This window comes from Neolamprologus multifasciatus, chromosome 17, assembly GCF_963576455.1.
Source record: "Neolamprologus multifasciatus chromosome 17, fNeoMul1.2, whole genome shotgun sequence".
In the NCBI taxonomy this organism is placed as follows: domain Eukaryota; kingdom Metazoa; phylum Chordata; class Actinopteri; order Cichliformes; family Cichlidae; genus Neolamprologus; species Neolamprologus multifasciatus.
The window spans coordinates 18,438,386-18,446,340 of record NC_140455.1 but is presented as its reverse complement, the minus strand read 5'-3'; the positions used below and the strand labels follow the sequence as shown (position 1 = coordinate 18,446,340).

Sequence of the window (7,955 nt, the reverse complement as noted above, 5' to 3'; positions counted from 1 at the left end):
AAGTAATCGGATAAATTAAATAATTGAAACTAAAATGCTCATTACTAACACTTGCTTGAACATCCTTTGTTGACAATGACAGCATGAAGTCCTGAACTCATGGACATCACCAGATGCTGGGTTTCCTCCTTTTTAATGCTCTGCCAGGCTTTACTGCAGCAGCTTTCAGTTGCAGTTTATTTGTGGTTTATAAGTGATGTGGTACACTTTGGATAATGGGCTATTCCCCACCTTCTCCATACTTCTTTCTTGCCATCATTCTAATAGAGGTTGATCATCGTTTTGTCTTTCCAAAGAATGTTTTTCCAGAACTGTGCTGGCTTTTTTGGATTTTTTTTTTAATATATATATATATTTTTTTTAGCAAAGTCCAATCTAGCCTTTCTGTCTTTGAGGCTTATGAATGACTTGCCTCTTGCAGTGAATCCTCTGTATTTACTTTCATCCAGTCTTTTTTTTTATGGTAGACTTGGATATAGATACATCTTCCTCCTGGAGAGTGTTGTGAAGAGGTTTCTGTTTATCATGGAAAGGATTCTGCGATTATCCAAAACTGCTGTCTTCCATGGATGTCCAGGTGTTTTCAGGTTGCTGAGTTCACCAGTGCTTTCTTTCTTTCTCAAGGTGTATCAAATGTAGATTTTGCTTTTTTTTTTGCTCCTGATATTGTAGCAATTTCTTGGATGGGTTTTTTCTGTTTTTGCAGCGTAAGGAGAGCTGGTATCTCTTGTGAGTTCTAAAATAAGCACATACCAATAGCCTTTTTGTGTTTGTTTTAATGTAAATGGGAGCAGGTGTCACGGACCCGGTTCCGGGGACTCGGGGTCCGTGAACAGTGTGGACCATTATTATTATTATTATTATTATTATTATTGGATGTATGTTTGCTGCACTGTGCTCTTGTGTTCCATGCTGGTGTGTGTGTATGTGTGTGTGTGGCTGGAGGATGAAGGACAGCCACCTGCAGGCCTGATGGGTGTGGCCCTGCCAGCTGCTGGTCACGCCTAGGTTCCCACACACCTGCTTCTGATCAGGCTCGTCGGGGGAGCTACTTAACAGAGCGATGGAGCTTCCTCCAGCGCAGGATCGTTGAGTTAGACTCCATGTCAGTGTGTCAAGGACTGTTAAGTGTATGCCTGCTGGAGTGGTGCCATAACGGCTGCGTCTGTTGTTTTTTCCTCAGGAGAGCGGAACACGGGACTGCAGGATGCACGGGGTGTGCGTAGGCACAGGAGCAGAGAGCACGGAATACCAGCACTTGGGAGAAGGCACGACACAGGAGTTGAGGGAGCACTCGGGACACTTATTGTGTGGTGTATATTTACCCCCACTGTAAATAAATGCACTGTTCATTGCACTAAGTCCAGCGTTTGGGTCCTTTCTCCAACATTCCCCACAGCTTGCCCTGGCAAACCGTGACAGAACGATCCTGCCAGATGGACCCAGCGGACTTTTCGGAGAGGTTCAGGAGGGAGGTGACAGAATAATCCCACCAACCACCATGGACCCAGCGGACTCGGGAGTCGCCATGGAGGAGGGATCGCTCACACAGCTCTGGGGTTACTGCCGAAGCGTAATCCAGGCTGTTGATCCACACAAAAGACACATACAGGTAGTTTTTTTTGACAATTACCTCTCCTCCACTACCTTCTCTATTAGCTTTCCGGACATTGCAAAATGTAATTCAAATTGTAACTGTGCTGAGGGCAAGCTCTAGCTTTGAACTGTTTGGTTTGGGCTGTCCGGGCAAGGATGATGCGGCTGCCTCCCTGGCAGCCCTTGCTGCCTGGTTTTTTTCTTAATAGGCGGAGAGTTTTCCCACCGCCGCTTGCTGCTCACCTATTGGACCCTCCACCGCAAGGAAGACGGCGCCCTACTCAAAGTCCTCTCACTCCTTCAATGGCCTCTGTGTCGGCAGTGCTGGTCACCACAGTGAATAAACCGGACCCTGTCATTTTAATTAATCCAGTCACAGATGAACAGGGGACAGATTCCTTTGCCCCGCCATCACGAAAGAGACGGCGCCGGCGTCATCTTCGCCAAACCGAAGCTCACCTCACTCCTGTGGTTTCGGAAGAACCAGCTGACTCTGGACTAGCCGCACAAAGAGCCGCAGTGAGTAAAACAGAATCTGTTGGCGGTGAAAAGGTTTCTTGTAGAAAACAAAGAGTAGAGACAGTTTCTTCTGAACCCAAGGACCGCGCCCAGTCAGTGAATGGTAACACAAGGCCCACGATGGGAAATAAGCTTAAAGATTCTGATAGGCCAGAAGATAAAAATGAACTGACGGTTGACCCTGAGTCATTGGACTATGAAAGTGTAAATCTAAAAAATGTTTTTGTGACTGCTGATCAGCTAGAGCGTCCATTGCTAAAGAGCCTGGTGTTAGAGTTTTTTTCTGCTGCCCAGCTACCTATAACTCAGTCCTTAGTCCAGTCAGACTCTCATCTACATCCTCAGTCGGAGGTCTATTCACCGGCTGCACCCACTCCACCAGCGTCCCATCAGTCTGCAACCATCGCAGCACTCTCGGCTTCACCATCTGCAGCTGTAGCACCGCCATCGTCTCATCTGCTTGCAGCCACCATTTTGCCATCTTTTTCACCGGCTGCTACGTCGCCACCCGGACCTGCCCTGCCCGAGCAGGAGCCCGGCGAGCCGGAGGAGCCAGCGCCGCTGCTAGCTGAGGAGCCCGGCGAGCGGGAGGAGCCCGCGCCGCAGCCAGCGGAAGACCTCGGCGAGCCGGAGGGACCCGCTCAGCCGAAGCCGGAGGTCAGCGAGCCGGAGGGACCTCTACGTCTAGCGCGCCCTCCACGCCATCCTCGCCACCCACGTCTAGCGAGCCCTCCACGCCATCCACGTCCAGTGCGTCCACGTCAGCGACCAGCGCGTCATAGGCCATGTGCCACACCTCGCTGTTGCTCACCGGAGCAGCGCCGTTGCCGTCGGACCCGGGGCAAGCCGCCGTCGGAGCAGCGCCGTTGCCACCACCAGACCCGTGGCAGGCTGCCGGAGGAGCAGCGCCGTTGCCGCCACCGGACCCGGGGCAGGCCGCCAGAACCATTTCGCTGCAGCTGCCGGACCCATGGCCGCCCGCTGGAGCTGCTGCGTTTTCCATCAAGGGGTTAGAGGTAGGCTACCTGAACTGTTTTGCTGCCACTGCCTAACCACAGCAGGTCCCGCTTGTTTTGCCGTCCTGCGGGTCGGCCGCCAGAACTGTTTGCTGCCACTGGACCGGGGGCTTGGACTGCTGAAGTGTGGGTTTTTTTTTTTTTGTTTTTTTTTTTAAATTTATTTTTTTTTTTTTGTGGTGGCTGTTTGGGAGGTTTTGGGGCCCTCCGTCCTGGATCCCCCCCACCGCCCGCCCTGGGTTGGTTGTACTGTGGTTTTTGGTTTTTGTGTTTTTGTTTTAGGGTCGTCGGGAGTCGACCCTTAGAGGGGGGGTACTGTCACGGACCCGGTTCCGGGGACTCGGGGTCCGTGAACAGTGTGGACCATTATTATTATTATTATTATTATTATTATTATTATTATTGGATGTATGTTTGCTGCACTGTGCTCTTGTGTTCCATGCTGGTGTGTATGTGTGTGTGGCTGGAGGATGAAGGACAGCCACCTGCAGGCCTGATGGGTGTGGCCCTGCCAGCTGCTGGTCACGCCTAGGTTCCCACACACCTGCTTCTGATCAGGCTCGTTGAGTTAGACTCCATGTCAGTGTCTCAAGTAGTGATGGGATTTCCGGCTCTTTTTAGAGATCCGGTTCTTTCAGCTCGGCTTACTAGAAAGAGCCGGCTCTTTCGGCTCCGAACCGGCTCTTCAGGTTGTTTTGTTGCTTTAATTATTTAATCATTAACAATAATATAAAATTATGCAGAAAAGGAATTACTAATGTAAAAAAAAAGTGGTTTTATTTATATATGTTTATATATGGCCCCTAGAGACAAAGCACGTACAAACTCCAAAACACATTTCTAGCGTTAACTGTACTCCCAAAACAGAGCTACCCAGATCACTTAAATTACACAATTGAAAGCATGTGTGTATTGTTTGTGTATTTATAGACAAGCACTCATATTTATTGAAATAATTTAAAAAAAAAAGTTCATTTACCTGTTACTACCACACACCAAATCCGGTTGTTGATACTTCCTGGCTTGTGTAGCCACTAGGTAACAAAAGCTCAACACTGCGCCCTAGCATCCTGGAGCACTTCTGTTGTCTTTTGTACTTGATTCTGAGTTTTTACGCATTTTGGAGTTTGTACATGTTTTGGAGTTTGTACGTGCTTTGTCTCTAAGGGCCACCATAAATATCCTTTATTTATTCACTCCACATAAATGTGTGTAATAACATGTAATAAATAAATCATATAATACAAAAAACTATTTACATTTTAAACTTTTAACTATTTAAATTTTTAGCTTTTTCCTTTTAAACAAATTTAACGTGAAACAACACAACACTGCAAACCACAACACAATTAAATATAGATTAAAATATTAAAACAAAAAGAAGATGCACATTCTCTGTCATATGGGCCTGCATGATTTCTGAATCCTTTATCATCTGCAACTGAAAATAGTGGATGATTACTATACCTTTCTAATGTGATGTTGTTGTCCCTCGCTCTCTTTCTCTCTGGCTCTGTTCCTGTGCTACTGCAGGTGTAACTAACGCCCCTCCCCCCTCTGCCCAGCGCAAAGTACAGGCCGTGCGTGCGGAGTTTAGCGAAAAAAGGGCGAGAGAGAGGGTGAGAGAAAAAAAAAAAAAAACCCTCACGACTCCCAATAAGGAGCCGGCTCGCGTCGTTCACTTTAAAGACCCGGCTCTAAGAGCCATTTCGTTCGCGAACGACCCATCACTAGTCTCAAGGACTGTTAAGTGTATGCCTGCTGGACTGGTGCCATAACGGCTGCGTCTGTTGTTTTTTCCTCAGGAGAGCGGAACACGGGACTGCAGGACGCACAGGGTGTGCGTAGGCACAGGAGCAGAGAGCACGGAATACCAGCACTTGGGAGAAGGCACGACACAGGAGTTGAGGGAGCACTCGGGACACTTATTGTGTGGTGTATATTTACCCCCACTGTAAATAAATGCACTGTTCATTGCACTAAGTCCAGCGTTTGGGTCCTTTCTCCAACATTCCCCACGGCTTGCCCTGGCAAACCGTGACAGCAGGATTTGCAAAATGAGCATCATGCTTTATTCATTGCTGCTTGGGGTAAGGGCAAGCTCACATATACCCTTATACATCAATATTTTCCCCTTTTGGTATACCAACATGGAAATAATCTGGACTATTTGCTAAAATGCAACCGAACCTTGTTTAATGATTGGCTGGGTATGTGGTAGAGATGGACCGATCCGATATTACGTATCGGTATCGGTCCGATACTGACCCAAATTACTGGATCGGATATCGGCGAGAAATAAAAAATGTAATCCGATCCATTAAATATCAAAAAAGCACCTCACAAAACTTGCTACACGGAGTAACTCGGCTCATAACTGTAGCACGTAGCAGAAGTGTGCATCACGTGATAGAGCCACTGTGTGTATTTGTAGCCTTGCTACCAAACCAGCATTTCATCTCTACAGAGCACGAGCGAGCGAACACTTGGTGTTCGCTCGCTCTGTGGTATAGTATCGCTTCCTGTTCCTGCTCAAACACAGTGGTGTTTCTGAGTAGCTTATTTGCTTAGCAGTTTAATTAACAACTTTTAAATACATTCTTTTTTCACAGTATAATCTTCACGTGCTTCATCCGAAGCACACTTTCTGTGTACTCACTACCTAATTTATAGTATTCACTCACTGTCTCTGTACTGTTTCGCTAGCTTAGCTCGTAGCCGACCCGTTAGCACCATGGCTACTTCACCTGTCCCTTCTGCACTTTCTTGCTCATTGTGTCAGATGTTTAGTTACTCCTCGGCCTCCTTTAGCAGTAATGATATCTGTAACAAATGTAGCATATTTGCAGCTCTGGAGGCCAGGATTAGTGAACTGGAGACTCGGCTTTGCACCCTGCTCTCACCCTTAGCTAGCCAGGCCCCTGTAGCTGGTGCAGCCGAAGATAGCGTAGGCCCCGCTAGCTGTTCCCCGGCAGACCCCAAGCAGCTGGGGAAAGGCTGGGTAACGGTGAGGAGGAAGCGTAGTCCTAAACAGAAGCCCCAGGTACACCACCAACCCGTTCATGTGTCTAACCGTTTTTCCCCACTCGGTGACACACCCGCCGGGGGTCAAACTCTGGTAATTGGTGATTCTGTTCTCAGACATGTGAAGCTAGAGACACCGGCAACCATAGTCAATTGTCTTCCAGGGGCCAGAGCAGGCGACATTGAAGGAAATTTAAAACTGCTGGCTAAGGGTAAACGTAAATTCAATAAAATCATAATTCACGTCGGCAGTAATGACACCCGGTTACGCCAATCGGAGGTCACTAAAATCAATATTGAATCGGTGTGTAACTTTGCCAAAACAATGTCGGACTCTGTAGTTTTCTCTGGTCCCCTCCCCAATCAGACCAGGAGTGACATGTTTAGCCGCATGTTCTCCTTAAATTGCTGGCTGTCTGAGTGGTGTCCCAGAAACGATGTGGGCTTCATAGATAATTGGCAAACCTTCTGGAGGAAACCTGGTCTTGTTAGGAGAGATGGCATCCATCCCACTTTGGATGGAGCAGCTCTCATTTCTAGAAATATCGACAAATTTATTAAACCCCTCAAAACATGACTATCCAGAGTTGGGACCAGGAAGCAGAGTTGCAGTCTTACACGCCTCTCTGCAGCTTCTCTCCTCCTGCTACCCCCCCAAAAACCCATCTCCATAGAGACTGTGTCTGCTTCCAAAAAGACAAAAAACAAATTAAAAACCAGCAACAAACAACTTAAACAATCACAAAGAAAGAACAATACAGTATCCACATCTGAACCAAAGAGTAAAACAGTGAAATGTGGATTATTAAATATTAGGTCTCTCTCCTCCAAGTCTCTGTTAGTACATGACTTAATAATTGATCAACAAATTGATTTACTCTGCCTTACAGAAACCTGGTTGCAGCAGGATGATTATGTTAGTTTAAATGAATCAACACCCCCGAGTCATTCTAACTACCAGAAATCTCGAAGCACAGGTCGAGGGGGCGGTGTGGCAGCTATTTTTCACACCAGTCTATTAATTAATGAAAGACCAAGACAGACTTTTAATTCATTTGAAAGCCTGATGCTTAACATTGTCCACCCCAGCTGTGAAACTCAGAAACCAGTCTTACTTGTTATCATCTATCGTCCACCTGGGCCTTACACAGAGTTTCTGTCTGATTTCTCAGACTTTATATCTAATTTAGTTCTGAGCTCAGATAAAATAATTATTGTGGGTGATTTTAACATCCATGTAGATGCTAAAAATGACAGCCTCAACATGGCATTTAATCTGTTGTTAGACTCAATTGGTTTCTCTCAAAATGTAAAAGAACCCACCCACCACTTTAATCACACTCTAGATCTTGTTTTAACATATGGCATAGAAACTGAACATTTAACAGTGTTTCCTGAAAACCCTCTCCTGTCTGATCATTTCTTGATAACATTTACATTTACAATAATTGATTACGCAGCAGTGGAGAGTGGACTTTATCAAAGTAGATGTCTTTCTGAAAGCGCTGTAACTAAGTTTAAGAATATAATCCAGCCACTGTTATCATCGTCAATGCCCTGTACCAACACAGAGCAGAGCAGCTATCTGAACGCTACCCCAACAGAGGTCGATTATCTTGTTAATAATTTCACCTCCTCACTACGTACGACTCTGGATACTGTAGCTCCAGTGAAAACTAAGGTCTCTAATCAGAAGTACCTGACCCCGTGGTATAATTCTCAAACACGTACCCTAAAGCAGATGACTCGTAATCTGGAGAGGAAATGGCGTGTCACAAATTTAGAGGATCATCATTTAGC

General features: G+C 46.4%; 1 long non-coding RNA gene across 1 annotated transcript; it reads left to right on the top strand.

The window, feature by feature from the left end:
• The first annotated feature begins 410 nt into the window (after positions 1-410).
• LOC146499263 (uncharacterized) lies at positions 411-2,662 on the top strand. Its single transcript, XR_014870320.1, has 3 exons — positions 411-1,105; positions 1,184-1,612; positions 1,806-2,662. It is a non-coding gene; the product is annotated as an uncharacterized LOC146499263 (long non-coding RNA).
• Positions 2,663-7,955: the final 5,293 nt, after the last annotated feature.